We start from the raw sequence: 20,063 nt of genomic DNA, 5'->3' as shown, positions 1-20,063 counted from the left end.
TCTTTTAATATAAAGTTTACAGTGCTTCGGTCGGACCTTAAATTTAATAACGGCTCAACTTCGATACTTGTTTTATTTTCTTATTTACGATATCTTTATCGCGCCTGGATGGATTTTACGAGCATTGATGTCCTATAAAAGTTTAATAGCGTTTTTATGACCAAATCATAATTCCTACCTGCCACAAGTCCAGAAAATGTGTCAATATAAATATTTGTTACACGTTTTGGATTTAAGGATGATATAGGCAGTAGCACAAACTTTATACAGGGTGAGTCTTAAATAAGTGCAAACATTTTTAGGGGTGGGATATTTCGACCACAGGAACACGACTGTAAGGGGTTTTTTCACAAAAAAAGATGTCAAAAATCGTGAGATTCCCCTATATAATTTAGAAAATTTTTTAGAACTGCCTGTTCACTACACCGCAACGAACAGGCAGTTATTCTTCAGAACCGCAAATCTTCCCACAGTATAATTTCTTAATCTCTGATATTACCACGGTTACGGCTTTACTCTATGCTTACGGCATTAAAAAGGATGCAAATAGAAAAAATGCAGTGGCTATCAATTTTTTTAAATAAACTCGCCAGCAAAATTAGCGCATAATCGTATATATTGTCTTATAAGTCTTATTGTCTGTATTTTAGATCAGTTATATTGGCATAAAATTACTTCTGTTAATTATTTCTTGCTGAGGCGATCCTCTTTTTTTCATGACTGATAACAATTTATCAATAGTTTTTATAAATTCCCAAAACAGGTATATTCGCTGAAATGCTCGAAGTCGTTTATTTTAAGATCATTTTATTTGAGTGCGCGGCTGTTGTCTGTTAAACACTTAAATCAGTAAAATGAACCTTAACGTACGTCAAAATCGCAACTCTCCCCCGAAGAGTATGCTGCAGTTATTGCATTATTTGAGGAAGGCTTGTCTCAGGTACAAATAGCGGAAATATTTCATGTTGGACAATCAACGAATGACCGATGCCCATCAGAATCGATTTTTGAGACTTCAGGCTCTGCGAGAAAGGTTTGTGACAGCTACATTGCTCCGCCAGAATTTTATAAGGCGATATAACTAACAAATAAGCAGCGATACGATAAGAAGACGTCTTAGAAAGGATAATCTGAGACACAGAATGGCTGCAACTGGACCATTGTTGTCCCCAGAGCACCGAAGTGTCCGACTAGCTTTTGCTAGAGGGCATGTAAATTGGGAAAACCATCAATGGTCGAAAGTATTGTTCACAGATGAGTCTAGGTTTATGCCTACAACGATCGTCGTATTCCAGTATACAGAAGGCCGGGCGAACGATTTGCGCAAAGCTGTATACAACCAAAACATTCTTATGGTGGTGGGACGGTTATGATATGGGGCGGCATTAATGTGGAAGCTCGATAAGAACTGGTGATCATTCAGAGAGGGCGTCTCACTACTCACAGGTACGTTGTGGACATTTTGGAGCCTCAAGTGGTACCTTTTGCTCCCTTTATAGAGGACAATTTTCTCTTTTTGCACAATAACGCCAGGCCACAGGCCACACATTGCCAGAGTTGTCCACAATTATTTGGAGGAGGTCTAAATCGAGACGATGGATTTTCCAGCGCATAGCCCAGACCTCAATTCCATCGAATCTATCTGGGACATGATGGATAGGCGTCTACGAGCTCTACCAAATCCACCCAACAATTTAAATGAATTATCGCTAAGACTAGAGGAAGTATGGGACGCTATCAAGCAAGACGAAATCAGAAATGAGGTTTTCAGCATATCAAGACATTGCCAAGCCATAATCCGTGGCAGTGGAGGCAACACCTGAGTGCCTTCTGATTATTTTTTATAATGCTTTTGTACTGCGTTTTGCACATTATTCTTTGAACAACTGTATCTTCTTGTTTAGCTAGTTAATAAAATTTCTTTGAAATTTATTATTTTGGTAACGAGTTGTCTAACAAATACAATAACAAATACTACTACAAAACTTCAACAATGGGCACATATATGTATAATGGCTATACTTTCAAGAATCTTGTTGTTAAAGACAATGATGACGATCAGGGCCTGAAGATTTGGATTTGCTGAATTCCACAATGTTCCGCCACGATTACAACGGAATGTAACACAGTAACTGGAACAAGTTTGCATCATAAACATGCACCGCCAAAACAAGTCAGCAGTGGATACTTAACTAACAACGACATCAGAAGAAACATATCAAAATTCGTAAAAAGTGAAGGTACAAAGTGCCAATGGAAGAAAAATTTGCGTATTGCAGTGATACGCATGAATTATTTGGATAAAATCAAGAACAATAAAAACCAGCCTGAAATGTAGTCGGAGATAATGGGGCTGATTGCGAAAAAGTGAGATGGGATGTCTAATAAAAATACATCTATTTAAATATCTATAATTTATTATATTGTGTGCTAAGAATCAGTCACAAAATGAAGAAAAGTTGGACGAAGAAGACTTGGATTGAAGGCGAAGATTTGGATTTGCTGCGTTCCACAATGTTCCGCCAAACGGAATATAACACAGTAACTGGAACAAGTTTGCATCATAAGCATGCACCGCCAAAACAAATCAGCAGTGGATACTTAACTAACAATCAGAAGAAACATAATATCAAAATTCGTAAAAACTGAAGGTACAAAGTGCCAATGGAAGAAAAATTAGCGTATTGCAGTGATACGCATGAATTATTTGGATAAAATCAAGATAAAATCAAGATATAACAACCAGCCTGAAATGTAGGGGATAATGGGGCTGATTGCGAAAAAGTGAGATGGGATGTCTAATAAAAAGATATCTACTTAAATATCTATAATCTATTATATTGTGTGTTAAGAATCAGTCACAAAATGAAGAAAAGTTGGACGAAAAAGACATCGATTGATTGATTTATTTTATAGGTTAATTTTTTTTATTAGTATTTAGGATTATGTAATTTCTATAATATTATCAGAATACACATTTAAAAATATTTCTTTATAGTAATTTAAAAATTGTTCTTTATTCCAGGAAAATGTTAAATATGTCAAAAACCTTACATTTTAGTCATACTTCTCTTATGAAACTCACCTTTATTTATCTCCCAAAATCCGAAAGTCAATTAATATATAGGATGTTCCATTACAAAAAACACAACTTTGATATGTAACTTTTTTTGGGGACACCCTGTAGAACTCTATATTTTTAAAAGTGCTCTGAATTAACCTACATATGCTCACAAAATTTCATTTTAATACAAACTATCGTTCTCCTTGGAGCCTCCGCGGCGCCGGCGTATGAGAGGCGCCACACTGTATATCTACTACTACAAAACTACTACAAAACTTCAACAATGGACACATATATGTACAATGGTTATACTTTCAAGAGCCTTGTTGTTAAAGACAACGAAGCCTGAAGATTTGGATTTGCTGCGTTCCACAATGTTCGGCCACGATTAAAACGCAATATAACACAGTAACTGGAACAAGTTTGCACCATAAACATGCACCGCCAAAACAAGAGTCAGCAGTGGATACTTAACTAACAATGACATCAGAAGAAACATATCAAAATACGTAAAAAGTGAAGGTACAAAGTGCCAATGGAAGAAAAATTAGCGTATTGACTGCAATACGCTAATTTTTCTGGATACTATCACTGGATAAGCATGAATTATTTGGATAAAATCAAGAATAATAAAAACCAGCCTGAAATGTTGTCGGAGATAAAGGGGCTGATTGCGAAAAAGTGAGATGGGATGTCTAATAAAAAGATATCTATTTAAATATCTATAATTTATTACATTGTGTGCTAAGAATCAGTCACAAAATGAAGAAAAGTTGGACGAAGAAGACTTGGATTCTAGGCGAAGATTTGGATTTGCTGCGTTCCACAATGTGCCACCATGATTAAAATGAAATATAACACAGTAACTGGAACAAGTTTGCATCATAAACATGCACCGCCAAAACAAGTCAACAGTGGATACTTAACTAACAATGACATCAGAAGAAACATATCAAAATACGTAAAAAGTGAAGGTACAAAGTGCCAATGGAAGAAAAATTAGCGTATTGACTGCAATACGCTAATTTTTCTGGATACTATCACTGGATACGCATGAATTATTTGGATAAAATCAAGAATAATAAAAACCAGCCTGAAATGTTGTCGGAGATAAAGGGGCTGATTGCGAAAAAGTGAGATGGGATGTCTAATAAAAAGATATTTATTTAAATATCTATAATTTATTATATTGTGTGCTAAGAATCAGTCACAAAATGAAGAAAAGTTGGACGAAGAAGACTTGGATTGAAGGCGAAGATTTGGATTTGCTGCGTTCCACAATGTTCCGCCAAACGGAATATAACACAGTAACTGGAACAAGTTTGCATCATAAGCATGCACCGCCAAAACAAATCAGCAGTGGATACTTAGCTAACAAACAGAAGAAACATAATATCAATATACGTAAAAACTGAAGGTACAAAGTGCCAATGGAAGAAAAATTAGCGTATTGCAGTGATACGCATGAATTATTTGGATAAAATCAAGATATATAACAACCAGCCTGAAATGTAGGGGATAATGGGGCTGATTGCGAAAAAGTGCGATGGGATGTCTAATAAAAAGATATCTACTTAAATATCTATAATTTATTATATTGTGTGTTAAGAATCAGTCACAAAATGAAGAAAAGTTGGACGAAGAAGACATCGATTGATTGATTTATTTTAGGGGTTAATTTTTTTTTATTAGTATTTAGGATTATTTAATTTCTATAATATTATCAGAATACACATTTAAAAATATTTCTTTATAGTAATTTAAAAATTGTTCTTTATTCCAGGAAAATGTTAAATATGTCAAAAACCTTACATTTTAGTCATACTTCTCTTATAAAACTCACCTTTATTTATCTCCCAAAATCCGAAAGTCAATTAATATATAGGATGTTCCATTACAAAAAATACAACTTTGATATGTAACTTTTTTTGGGGACACCCTGTAGAACTCTATATTTTTAAAAGTGCTCTGAATTAACCTACATATGCTCACAAAATTTCATTTCAATACAAACTATCGTTCTACTTGGAGCCACCGCGGCGTATGAGAGGCGCCACCCTGTATATCTACTACTACAAAACTACTACAAAACTTCAACAATGGACACATATATGCACAATGGTTATACTTTTAAGAGCCTTGTTGTTAAAGACAACGATGACGATCAGGGTCAGAAGATTTGGATTTGCTGCGTTCCACAATGTTCGGCCATGATTAAAACGGAATATAACACAGTAACTGGAACAAGTTTACATCATAAACATGCACCGCCAAAACAAGAGTCAGCAGTGGATACTTAACTAACAATAACATCAGAAGAAACATATCAAAATACGTAAAAAGTGAAGGTACAAAGTGTCAATGGAAGAAAAATTAGCGTATTGCAGTGATAGGCATGAATTATTTGGATAAAATCAAGAACAATAAAAACCAGCCTGAAATGTTGTCGGAGATAAAGGGGCTGATTGCGAAAAAGTGAGATGGAATGTCTAATAAAAAGATATCTATTTAAATATCTATAACTTATTATATTGTGTGCTAAGAATCAGTCACAAAATGAAGAAAAGTTGGACGAAGAAGACTTGGATTGAAGGCGAAGACTTGGATTTGCTGCGTTCCACAATGTGCCACCATGATTAAAACGGAATATAACACAGTAACTTAAACAAGTTTGCATCATAAACATGCACCGCCAAAACAAGTCAGCAGTGGATACTTAACTAACAATGACATCAGAAGAAACATATCAAAATACGTAAAAAGTGAAGGTACAAAGTGCCAATGGAAGAAAAATTTGCGTATTGCAGTGATACGCATGTATTATTCAGATAAAATCAAGACATATAAAAACGAGCCTGAAATGTTGTCGGAGATAAAGGGGTTGATTGCGAAAAAGTGAGATGGGATGTCTAATAAAAATATATCTATTTAAATATCTATAATTTATTATATTGTGTGCTAAGAATCAGTCACAAAAGGAAGAAAAGTTGGACGAAGAAGACTTGGATTGAAGGCGAAGATTTGGATTTGCTGCGTTCCACAATGTGCCACCATGATTAAAATGGAAAATAACACAATAACCGGAACAAGTTTGCATCATAAACATGCACCGCCAAAACAAGTCAGCAGTGGATACTTAACTAACAATGACATCAGAAGAAACATATCAAAATACGTAAAAAGTGAAGGTACAAAGTGCCAATGGAAGAAAAATTAGCGTATTGCAGTGATAGGCATGAATTATTTGGATAAAATCAACAACAATAAAAACCAGCCTGAAATGTTGTCGGAGATAAAGGGGCTGATTGCGAAAAAATGAGATGGGATGTCTAATAAAAAGATATCTATGTAAATATCTATAATTTATTATATTGTGTGCTAAGAATCAGTCACAAAATGAAGAAAAGTTGGACGAAGAAGACTTGGATTGAAGGCGAAGATTTAGATTTGCTGCGTTCCACAATGTGCCAACATGATTAAAAAGGAATATAACACAGTAACTGGAACAAGTTTGCATCATAAACATGCACCGCCAAAACAAGTCAACAGTGGATACTTAACTAACAATGACATCAGAAGAAACATATCAAAATACGTAAAAAGTGAAGGTACAAAGTGCCAATGGAAGAAAAATTAGCGTATTGCACTGATACGCATGAATTATTTGGATAAAATCAAGAACAATAAAAACCAGCCTGAAATGTTATCGGACATAAAGGGGCTGATTGCGAAAAAGTGAGACGGGATGTCTAATAAAAAGATATTTATTTAAATATCTATAATTTATTATATTGTGTGCCAAGTATCAGTCACAAAATGAAGAAAAGTTGGACGAAGAAAACTTGGATTGAAGGCGAAGATTTGGATTTGCTGCGTTCCACAATGTGCCACCATGATTAAAACGGAATATAACACAGTAACTGGAACAAGTTTGCATCATAAACATGCACCGCCAAAACAAGTCAGCAGTGGATACTTAACTAACAATGACATCAGAAGAAACATATCAAAATACGTAAAAAGTGAATGTACAAAGTGCTAATGGAAGAAAAATTTGCATATTGCAGTTATACGCATGTATTATTCGGATAAAATCAAGACATATAAAAACGAGCCTGAAATGTTGTCGGAGATAAAGGGGCCGATTGCGAAAAAGTGAGATGGGATGTCTAACAAAAAGATATCTATTTAAATATCTATAATTTATTATATTGTGTGCTAAGAATCAGTCACAAAATGAAGAAAAGTTGGACAAAGAAGACTTGGATTGAAGGCGAAGATTTGGATTTGCTGTGTTCCACAATGTGCCACCATGATTAAAATGGAATATAACACAGTAACTGGAACAAGTTTGCATCATAAACATGCACCGCCAAAACAAGTCAACAGTGGATACTTAACTAACAATGACATCAGAAGAAACATATCAAAATACGTAAAAAGTGAAGGTACAAAGTGCCAATGGAAGAAAAATTAGCGTATTGCAGTGATACGCATGAATTATTTGGATAAAATCAAGAACAATAAAAACCAGCCTGAAATGTTGTCGGAGATAAAGGGGCTGATTGCGAAAAAGTGAGATGGGATGTCTAATAAAAAGATATTTATTTAAATATCTATAATTTATTATATTGTGTGCTAAGAATCAGTCACAAAATGAAGAAAAGTTGGACAAAGAAGACTTGGATTGAAGGCGAAGATTTGGATTTGCTGTGTTCCACAATGTGCCACCATGATTAAAATGGAATATAACACAGTAACTGGAACAAGTTTGCATCATAAACATGCACCGCCAAAACAAGTCAGCAGAGGATACTTAACTAACAATGACATCAGAAGAAACATATCAAAATACGTAAAAAGTGAAGGTACAAAGTGCCAATGGAAGAAAAATTTGCGTATTGCAGTGATACGCATGAATTATTTGGATAAAATCAAGAACAATAAAAACCAGCCTGAAATGTTGTCGGAGATAAAGGGGCTGATTGCGAAAAAGTGAGATGGGAGGTCTAATAAAAAAATATATATATATATATATTTAAATATCTATAATTTATTATATTGTGAGCTAAGAATCACTATCAAAATGAAGAAAAGCTGGACGAAGAAGACTTGGATTGAAGGCGAAGAGAGTGATACTAGAGAAAAATTGTTTTTATTTTTTTGTACGTATTTAGGATTATTTTATTGGTTAAGTTTTTTATATTAGTATTTAGGATTATTTAATTTCTATAATATTGTTTTTTGTTTTAATATGTAGTGTAATTCTTTTTATTTATATATAGATTTAAGTTTTTAAATAATAAATAGACTATTGTACATATACAACTATAGCATGGTTTTCTTTAAACTTTACTTTTATTAAAGATACATTTACTAGGCAGGGTGGGTCTTAAATAAGTGCAAATATTTTCAGGGCGAATGTATACGTACCATTAAAGACAACGATGATGATCAGGACCTGAAGATTTGGATTTGCTGAATTCCACAATGTTCCGCCATGATTAAAACGGAATATAACACAGTAACTGGAACAAGTTTGCATCATAAACATGCATCGCCAAAACAAGTCAGCAGTGGATACTTAACTAACAATGACATCAGAAGAAACATATCAAAATACGTAAAAAGTGAAGGTACAAAGTGCCAATGGAAGAAAAATTAGGGTACTGTAGTGATACGCATGAATTATTTGGATAAAATCAAGAACAATAAAAACCAGCCTGAAATGTTGTCGGAGATAAAGGGGCTGATTGCGAAAAAGTGAGATGGGATGTCTAATAAAAAGATATCTATTTAAATATCTATAATTTATTATATTGTGTGCAAAGAATCAGTCACAAAATGAAGAAAAGTTGGACGAAGAAGACTTGGATTGAAGCCGAAGGTTTGGATTTGCAGCGTTCCAAAATGTTCCGCAATGATTAAAACGGAATATAACACAGTAACTGGAACAAGTTTGCATCATAAACATGCACCGCCAAAACAAGTCAACAGTGGATACTTAACTAACAATGACATCAGAAGAAACATATCAAAATACGTGAAAAGTGAAGGTACAAAGTGCCAATGGAAGAAAAATTAGCGTATTGCAGTGATACGCATGAATTATTTGGATAAAATCAAGATATATAACAACCAGCCTAAAATGTAGGGGATAATGGGGCTGATTGCGAAAAAGTGAGATGGGATGTCTAATAAAAAGATATTTATTTAAATATCTATAATTTATTATATTGTGTGTTAAGAATCAGTCACAAAATGAAGAAAAGTTGGACGAAGAAGACATGGATTGAAGGCGAAGAGAGTGCCACTAGAGAAAAACTGTTTTTATTTAGTACGTATTTAGAATTATTTTATAGGTTAAGTCTTTTTTATTAGTATTTAGGATTATTTAATTTTTATAATATTATCAGAACACACATTTAAAAATATTTCTTTATAGTAATTTAAAAATTGTTCTTTATTCCAGGAAAGTGTTAAATATGTCAAAACCCTTACATTTTAGTCATACTTCTCTTATAAAACTCACCTTTATTTATGTCCCAAAATCCGAAAGTCAGTTAATATATAGGATGTTCCATTACAAAAAACACAAATTTGATATGTAACTTTTTTTGGGGACACCCTGTAGAACTCTATATTTTTAAAAGTGCTCTGAATTAACCTACATATGCTCACAAAATTTCATTTTAGTACAAACTATCGTTCTCCTTGGAGCCTCCGCGGCGTATGAGAGGCGCCACCCTGTATATCTACTACTACAAAACTTCAACAATGTACACATATATGTACAATGGTTATACTTTCAAGAGCCTTGTTTTTAAAGACAACGATGACGATCAGGGTCTGAAGATTTGGATTTGCTGCGTTCCACAATGTTCGGCCATGATTAAAACGGAATATAATACAGTAACTGGAACAAGTTTACATCATAAACATGCACCGCCAAAACAAGAGTCAGCAGTGGATACTTAACTAACAATAACATCAGAAGAAACATATCAAAATACGTAAAAAGTGAAGGTACAAAGTGCCAATGGAAGAAAAATTAGCGTATTGCAGTGATAGGCATGAATTATTTGGATAAAATCAAGAACAATAAAAACCAGCCTGAAATGTTGTCGGAGATAAAGGGGCTGATTGCGAAAAAGTGAGATGGGATTCTAATAAAAAGATATCTATTTAAATATCTATAATTTATTATATTGTGTGCTAAGAATCAGTCACAAAATGAAGAAAAGTTGGACAAAGAAGACTTGGATTCTAGGCGAAGATTTGGATTTGCTGCGTTCCACAATGTGCCACCATGATTAAAATGGAATATAACACAGTAACTGGAACAAGTTTGCATCATAAACATGCACCGCCAAAACAAGTCAACAGTGGATACTTAACTAACAATGACATCAGAAGAAACATATCAAAATACGTAAAAAGTGAAGGTACAAAGTGCCAATGGAAGAAAAATTAGCGTATTGCAGTGATAGGCATGAATTATTTGGATAAAATCAAGAACAATAAAAACCAGCCTGAAATGTTGTCGGAGATAAAGGGGCTGATTGCGAAAAAGTGAGATGGGATGTCTAATAAAAAGATATCTATTTAAATATCTATAATTTATTATATTGTGTGCTAAGAATCAGTCACAAAATGAAGAAAAGTTGGACAAAGAAGACTTGGATTCTAGGCGAAGATTTGGATTTGCTGCGTTCCACAATGTGCCACCATGATTAAAATGGAATATAACACAGTAACTGGAACAAGTTTGCATCATAAACATGCACCGCCAAAACAAGTCAACAGTGGATACTTAACTAACAATGACATCAGAAGAAACATATCAAAATACGTAAAAAGTGAAGGTACAAAGTGCCAATGGAAGAAAAATTAGCGTATTGCAGTGATAGGCATGAATTATTTGGATAAAATCAAGAACAATAAAAACCAGCCTGAAATGTTGTCGGAGATAAAGGGGCTGATTGCGAAAAAGTGAGATGGGATGTCTAATAAAAAGATATCTATTTAAATATCTATAATTTATTATATTGTGTGCTAAGAATCAGTCACAAAATGAAGAAAAGTTGAACAAAGAAGACTTGGATTCTAGGCGAAGATTTGGATTTGCTGCGTTCCACAATGTGCCACCATGATTAAAATGGAATATAACACAGTAACTGGAACAAGTTTGCATCATAAACATGCACCGCCAAAACAAGTCAACAGTGGATACTTAACTAACAATGACATCAGAAGAAACATATCAAAATACGTAAAAAGTGAAGGTACAAAGTGCCAATGGAAGAAAAATTAGCGTATTGCAGTGATACGCATGAATTATTTGGATAAAATCAAGAACAATAAAAACCAGCCTGAAATGTTGTCAGAGATAAAGGGGGTGATTGCGAAAAAGTGAGATGGGATGTCTAATAAAAAGATATTTATTTAAATATCTATAATTTATTATATTGTGTGTTAAGAATCAGTCACAAAATGAAGAAAAGTTGGACGAAGAAGACATGGATTGAAGGCGAAGAGAGTGCCACTAGAGAAAAACTGTTTTTATTTAGTACGTATTTAGAATTATTTTATAGGTTAAGTCTTTTTTATTAGTATTTAGGATTATTTAATTTCTATAATATTATCAGAACACACATTTAAAAATATTTCTTTATAGTAATTTAAAAATTGTTCTTTATTCCAGGAAAGTGTTAAACATGTCAAAACCCTTACATTTTAGTCATACTTCTCTTATAAAACTCACCTTTATTTATCTCCCAAAATCCGAAAGTCAGTTAATATATAGGATGTTCCATTACAAAAAACACAAATTTGATATGTAACTTTTTTTGGGGACACCCTGTAGAACTCTATATTTTTAAAAGTGCTCTGAATTAACCTTTATAGTAATTTAAAAATTGTTCTTTATTTCAGGAAAATGTTAAATATGTCAAAAACCTTACATTTTAGTCATAATATACTTTTATTTATTTATACTATCGAAGGTATGCGAGTGTGCCAATGGAAGAAAAATTAGCGTATTGCAGTGATACGCGTGAATTATTTGGATAAAATCAAGAAATATAACAACCAGTCTGAAATGTTGTCGGAGATAATGGGGCTGTTTGCGAAAAAGTGAGATGTGATGTTTAATAAAAAGATATCTATTTAAATATCTATAATTTATTATATTATGTGCTAAAAATCAGTCAAATGAGGAAAAGTTGGACGAAGAAGATTTGGATAGTACGTATTTAGTACGTATTTAGGATTATTTTATAGGTTATTTTTTTTTATTAGTATTTAGAATTATTTAATTTCTATAATATTATCAGAATACACATTTAAAAATATTTCTTTATAGTAATTTAAAAATTGTTCTTTATTCCAGGAAAATGTTAAATATGTCAAAAACCTTACATTTTAGTCATATACTTCTCTTATAAAACTCACCTTTATTTGTCTCCCAACATCTGAAAATCAATTAATATGTAGGGAGTTCAATTACAAAAAAACACAACTTTGATATGTAACTTTTTCTGGGGACACCCTGTAGAACTCTCTATATTTTTAAACAGTGCTCTGGAATTAAAGACCATAGTGATTAATAGACAAATTCAAAATGTTAACCTCACTCTAAGCGGCGAGAACATTGATCAGGTGGACAGGTTTAAGTATCTCGGCTCTGTTGTCAATAACAAATGGGACAGCGACGAGGGAATTAAAATTCAAATCGGCATGCGGCATGGCCAAAACAACGTTTCGAAGGCTTCGGTATATCCTCCTACAACAACGCTCCGACTAAGAGTAATTATGTGCTATGTATGGCCCGTCCTGTTGTATGGAGCAGAAACATGGTCAAACAAAGTAAAATCGCATCGATACGTTTGAGATGTGGACTCTCCGAAAGGCGGCATCCCACGGCGCGTGTATCGACAAGCCACGAGCAAGACTCCCCGAGTCGTGGGACCGGGCAGCTATGGGGCAGCTCGTCATTTTTGGCGCGGCTTTGACGTACCCGCTTTCTGTCGGTAAACTTGACGATACTCAAAGGAAGGCGAGCCTGTTCGAGCTCGGCTCGTGTTGTGTTCAACCCGATCCAACGATCCTCGAAACGAGTACGGAGGTTCGGTTTAATATCAGTGTCGTCTTGATTTTTGCTGCGAACGGTTGGCAGGATGACGGAAAAAATAATTATGGAGTGGTCCAACGACTTGGTGCTCGAATTTTTATCTTTCTACGAAGGTGAACCGGCGATATGGAATCCAAGGAACCCAGACCACAAAAATAGGAATCTGGTCCATGATGCGTGGAAACAAATTGAAGAATAAATGTCCAACAAGTTTACGGTGACGGAATTAAAAAAAAGGGATAGCCTAATGGCTTCTTTTCGAAAGCTTAAAATAATAATCTTCTTCTTCTTCCTGTGCCTTGTGCTTAGCCGCACGTTGGCGATTGTCTGTACTCTTCATACAATGTGTATGAGCCGTTTTCGGCTCTTCGAAATATGGTGGCTGCGTCGCTGATCTTACACCAATCCCGTATGTTTCTTAGCCAGGAATGTTGTTTTCTTCCTGAGCCTCGCCGTCCCTCTATTTTTCCTTGTAGAATCAGCTTAGGAATGTAATATTTGTCTCCTCTAAGGATATGGCCGAGGTATGAGACTTTCCTTTCTTTAACTATATTAAGCATTTCTCGTTCATAGCCTGCAGTTCTTAAAACCTTTTCGTTGGTGGCATGTGCGGTCCATGGCACACGTAAGAGTCTCCGGAGAGTCCACATTTCGAAAGCCTCGATGCGGTTCAGGGTTGTAGTAGCCTTGAGAGACCAGGTTTCTGCGCCGTATAGTATGGTGGGCCATATGTAGCATTTTACTACCCGTAGTCTAAGTGTTAGCGGGAGACTGCGTGCTAATAGGAAGATTTTAAGTTTAAAAAATGTTGACTTTGCATAATTCGTTCTAAGTTTAACATCCCCATCGCAGTCCCATCGTTCATTGATCATGGCACCCAGATATTTAAATCGTGGAACTCGCTCTATAATATTTCCATCCACGGTCAATGCGGTGTTGATTGTAGGTTGGCGTCCTATTACCATAAGTTTGGTCTTGGCAGCGTTGATTTTAAGACCGAAACGATTTCCCATGTCCCCTATACAACAACAACAAACAACGCTTTATTGTGCAAAAAGCCAAAACAGCTTCATCGACAAAGCACTCACAAACAACAAAATCACAAAAAAATACAAACAACAAAAAATACACAATACAAATAATACAATTCAAAAAAATTTAAGTCTTTAAAATTACAAAAAGAATATACATGGACAATTTTAAAACAGTACGCAGTAAATAGATATAATTTTAAAGTTATAGAATATTAAATACTTGACCTTTGACCAGTCTGTGAGATGATCAAAATTTTAAAATTCATAATTGTTCATAATTAAATATCAACAAAAAAGTCGTTTACCGCATATAGGGCTCTCTCCAGTAGGTATGATTTTAGATCTTATTTATTATTTGCTGGAGATCCTCTAAAGTTGGTGCTAGTATTGCCGTATCATCTGCATATCTTATATTGTTAATTGGAACTCCGTTAATCTTACTTCCTCCACTTTCTCCTTCCAGGGCCATTTGAAATATTTTTTCGACGTATATATTAAAAAGTATTGGTGACAGTATACAGCCCTGGTGGACTCCTTGACACACATTGAAGGTGTCTGTGGATAAATTTTTGTTAACTTTTATCTCCGCGGTTTGGTTCCAATATAGTTCCTGTATGATTCTAATGTCTTTGGCGTCTATTCCTATCTCGAGCAGTCTGTTTAGGAGAATATCGTGTTTAACGTTGTCGAAAGCCTTCTGATAATCTATGAAGCACACAAAGACATCTTGGCGTTGATCATAACATTTCTGGATTAGTAGCTTGATTGAAAACAAAGCCTCTCTGGTACCCAGCCCCTTGATGAAGCCGAACTGTGTCTCTCCGCTTTTTTCTTCACATTTCGAGTATATACGAGCATGCATGACTCGAAGAAAAAGTTTCAGAGCATGACTCATTAGACTTATAAGTCTGTAGTCACTACAGTCTTTTGGAGATCCCTTTTTGGGAATTGTTATAAAAGTTGATTTTAGCCAGTCGTTTGGAATTTTACCCGTATCGTATATTCGATTGAATAGATATGTGAGATGTTTTGAGTCAAATATTTTAAGAACTTCTGCATGCACGTTGTCATGACCGGGGCTTTTTCGATTTTTCATAGCTTTCATAGCATGCTGAACTTCAGATTCAAAAATTTCCGGGCCCGACCAGTCTTCACAATTGAGAGGTTGTCTGTCTTCTCTTTGGTCTTCAAATAATAATTGTGCATAGCTTTTCCATGTGCTGCATAGATCTATCGGGTCTAAAATCAATTTCCCATTATATTTTAGGGCAGGTATTGGTGCTTTTTTTGTGATGCCAGTAATTTGTTTGTGTTTTCTATGAAAATTTACACAGTCGTGCAGAGAATGCATGCGTTCCGCCTCTTGGCATTCTGCAGTTACCCAGTTCTCTTTAGCTTGTTGGCATTGTTGTTTAATAGTTTTATTTATTTCGGTGTATCTTTGTTGAAAATAAATTTCGTTGAAAATAATAACGATTTAGATAAATAATAATGATTTAGATAAATGTACCTACTAAAAGATACAAATAATTTGGTAGATCATATAGGTACCAAGGTATCACTCTCCTCATCAATCAAAAAGCAAGAAGTGTAATTGAATTGATTGCTGAAAATGCAGGATATGATTCCTACGCTAATTGTAGGAAGAAAAGTTCATATGAACATATGTCTTAAACCTCTTAACTGTTAAGCTACAGGGTGTTAAAGTTTTAATAGGGCACCAGCCTACTGCAATGTAAAAAACGATTTTTTTCTTAAAAATCTAACAACCTGTAGCTCAAAAGTTAAGAGGTTTAGGACATATTATGTTCATATGAACTTTTCTTTCTAAAATGAGCTAAGGAATCAAATCCTGCATTTTCAGCCATTAATTAAATTACACCCTGTACATACATTGCAAGTTAAAATAATAAAAGAAATTAAAATTATACATAGACAATAAATAAGTCAATCGCTATAATATCAATATAAAGTGATTTAGTACAATCTACAGCCATATTATCTTTATTTTCAATAAAACCGATTAACTTTTAAAAACATACCAACCAAATAGGTAACTTGTAACTACAAGTTAATAAGAACTGTTTAAATTTTGCATACGTAAAATTCTAAAAATTCTTCGCTTTTTTACATACAGAAGAATGACAGATTTTGCAAAGACACTCTCCACCAACGCCTTTTTTTTGCCGTTGTTGCTGGTTCAAAAAATTACCCAACATGATGTAATAAACGGGTGCAACACAAGCTGCATTTCGTCTTCGTCGATTATTCATTTTCGTGTTGCAACACCACTGGCACGACTAAAAACTAAATTTACCAAACCAACACGAGCTTTCTTCACGACCTTTCACGCGTCGTGGGATCGCATCCGCTTGCCAAGCCCAGATTAACGAGCCAAGCCTAGGCGAGCCTAGACGAACTGAAGCCACGAGCCAGGATCGCCGATACACACACCGTGGGATGCCCCCTGAAGACTGTTTACGCCTTTCCTATTGGCTAGCTTTATCCCCAACTTCACGGTCTCTTCTGAAAAGAGTACAAATATTAAATACTATTGAAATATCCAGTGGCGGTGTCATTCTTTTGATCAGTATTACTTTCTTTCATTATTTTATACCGGTTATCCTAAACTTTATTCCTCCACTTTTCGTATATTTAATAGTTAAGTTGTGTTTTATTGTTTTGTTATCTTGTTATAATGTTTTTCGTTCGTAGTTTTGTTCAAGATCTCGTATATCGATCACATTTCACACGAATAAGTCCTGCGGAAAGCTGGTGTCGAAAGATAACTGCCTAATATAGCAAAGACCCGGAAAATGTCATATTTGGGGCGCATTTTGAGAGGAACTCGCTACGCCATTCCGAAACTAGTTCTGCAGGGCAAAATCGAGGGTCCATGAGGGCCAAGAAGAAAACAACACTCATGGCTCCGGAACATTAGTGATTGGATCGGGATACCGGACGCGATATCCATATTCCGTCGGGCAGAAGACAATACCCTTACAATCAATTGAAGAGAGTGTACGAATAAGCCCCAACGTGCAAGATTGCATATGGGACCGGAAAAAGAAGAAGATTTATTTAGTTCATGAAGATGTTTTGCTCCCTAATGAAAATAATATGGGAATAGAAACAATTAGATTATTTTGTATGACGATCATGTATTAGTTTGAGATTTTATATCAGCAAATGAAGGGTTCAGGAGATAACATGATAAGCGCCACTTCATTGATTTTACAGGAGAGAAGCTGGTAGCTATCAGGTTCTTGTAGTGTATTCTACATTTTTAGCAGGCATATGTTATAGGATTTAATAACTTATTATCCTAAAGAGTTTATGCATTTTGTAGGGACCAGTTAGACCTACTATAATATTGTAAAATCTTAAAATTAAGAAACTGTCACTTGTCAAGTTTTTCCCATGGACCCTTCAAATACTGTTTGACTAGCGGATCTGAAGTTACGGAAGGAATTCGAGAAAAAAAATCGATATTGCCACGTTTATCTATAAAATTGCAAAACTAATATATATTTTTATTATATACAATGTGTTCAGCATATACTCTTACGTATATTACTAAGGAATTTTAACGTAGTTCACATATTGTTCGATCTGTTTTATTTAATAACTTATTTCTTTCATTCTGTATAATCTGCTTATTATGAAAGGTAAATATTTTTCAAGGATATCATCGGCAAGCCGGCATCGCCGCCTATTCACCAAAAATGATTGACGAGAGTACGTCACAGGATTTGTTACCACTCGGTTGCCATGGCTTTTACGCCTTTCCTATTGGCTAGCTTTATCCCCAACTTCACGGTCTCTTCTGAAAAGAGTACAAATATTAAATTCTATTGAAATATCCAGTGGCGGTGTCATTCTTTTGATCAGTATTACTTTCTTTCATTATTTTATACCGGTTATCCTAAACTTTATTCCTCCACTTTTCGTATATTTAATAGTTAAGTTGTGTTTTATTGTTTTGTTATCTTGTTATAATGTTTTTCGTTCGTAGTTTTTAACTATTAATATTAAGTTTGATCGTATATTTGTGTTTTAAAATGAATAAATTTGTTAAGGGTAAGGCGCTACATAGCCAGACAAGAGAAATTAAGGTAGGTAAAGTAAAAGGTCGGTAAGTAGAATAATAATAATATAATTATTAGAATTTTAAAATTAAATATTGACTAAAATGAAAAGCATATATTTTACCAAAATATCTTAGATAAGCTAAAATAAATATAAATAAACGTGAATGAAATCTCATTTGATTTATTTCCTCATGTTCATAATAGGGTTTGCGACGAAGAAGCTACGGAGAGCTAAGTTGCCGCTTAAACGTAAATTTAGGCGAATATCTCTTTATACCGTAGTTAGAGTATCGGCTATAAAAAAAAATCACACAGAAGATAAAAAGGGCTGGAAACTAACCCCGTTAAAATGTTATTCAGCCCTGAAAAGAAACGACCACGTGAGACTGCTGTTGAAATGCTCGACGACTTTGATTTCCAAGTGGTCAGGAATTTGATAAATAGATTTCATCTCCAATTGAAAGTCGTCCCCACAATTAGAAAGCTTTTGCAAAAATTGCAGGAAAAATCAAATTTTTCTTTTGGCAGGGAAACGCTTACGGGGATATTAAAATCAAATGGATTTTTTTGGCGTAAATGCCAAAATAACAGATAAATGGAACGCAAAGAAGGCAGAAGTTCGGCCTGCGTTAAATAGAGATTAAACAAACTTTAATGGATTAACTTGAAATAATTTTTTAATATTTACCACTTTAAGGCCCTACTCGTGACACTTAAAAGAATTATAAAACTACTCACGATGCTAAATCTTTAGATATAGCGAAAAATGTAATTTTTATTAAGGTAAGGATTAAAACTTCCAAATGGATAAACAAAACCTTATATTTATGAAATAAATCAACCTAATAAAGTAACTTAAATTTAAAAAGTTACAAAGAAAAGCAAAACAAACTTATCCAGCTAGTTACATTAATTTTTAGAATCTAAAAGTGGTCTTAAATCTTATCTAAATGGCTAACCCGCTATCTCAACAAGTCTACTAAAGTCTATAAGTTGGGTAATAAAAACGAATGAACTTCTAACAACTTCACAAACTTTTATACTCTTACGCCTAGAGCATCACACTTTTTTTCTTGAAAGTTCGTTTAAGGAAAACATTCAGTAATGAGTCTGCCTCTAATTATTGGCCTCTGATATGTGAGCTACTCAAAAATGTAGAGAATATTTGATATCCTGTATATGCAGAGATATAGGAATATCATTATTAGACATTTTTTTATTTTTATGTAATAATTATAATGACTTGGCAATTGAACGACATGATATTCTATACTAATTAAAAAGTTTATTCTTTAGTGCACTGTTTAGATTTACTTAGTGATCAAAATGGTAGATTATTCTTTTATAAGTATGGTGCCGTGCAATTGCCAAGTCATTATAATTATTACAGAAATAAAGATGTCTAATAGATGCTAAAAATTTATAACAAAATTGTTGAATAGGTGCTTCCATAGAAACTAAATAAAATAAACTGACTTGGTTTTACACATCTCACAACTATATTTGTCCACGACCACTTAATAATAAATCAATATTCTACTTCCTAGCTGAAGGAGTATGGTGCCCATATTTGTAATAGAGTGAAATATAACAGCTGATAACAGTGAATTATGATAAATCACACTTTGCATTTACTTTACATTTGTTGCTATGCCAACGTGACACTCACAACATCCCGATGCGCGGCGTGGATGATTTGACGTTTTACTTATCTTTTTTTTATTAATTTTGACGTTTAAAAT

The sequence above is a fragment of the Sitophilus oryzae genome, unplaced genomic scaffold (genome assembly GCF_002938485.1).
Source record: "Sitophilus oryzae breed Bouriz unplaced genomic scaffold, Soryzae_2.0 scaffold_811_pilon_pilon, whole genome shotgun sequence".
In the NCBI taxonomy this organism is placed as follows: Eukaryota; Metazoa; Arthropoda; class Insecta; order Coleoptera; family Curculionidae; genus Sitophilus; species Sitophilus oryzae.
The sequence above is the reverse complement of the archived record's forward strand: the minus strand, read 5'-3'. Positions refer to the sequence as shown.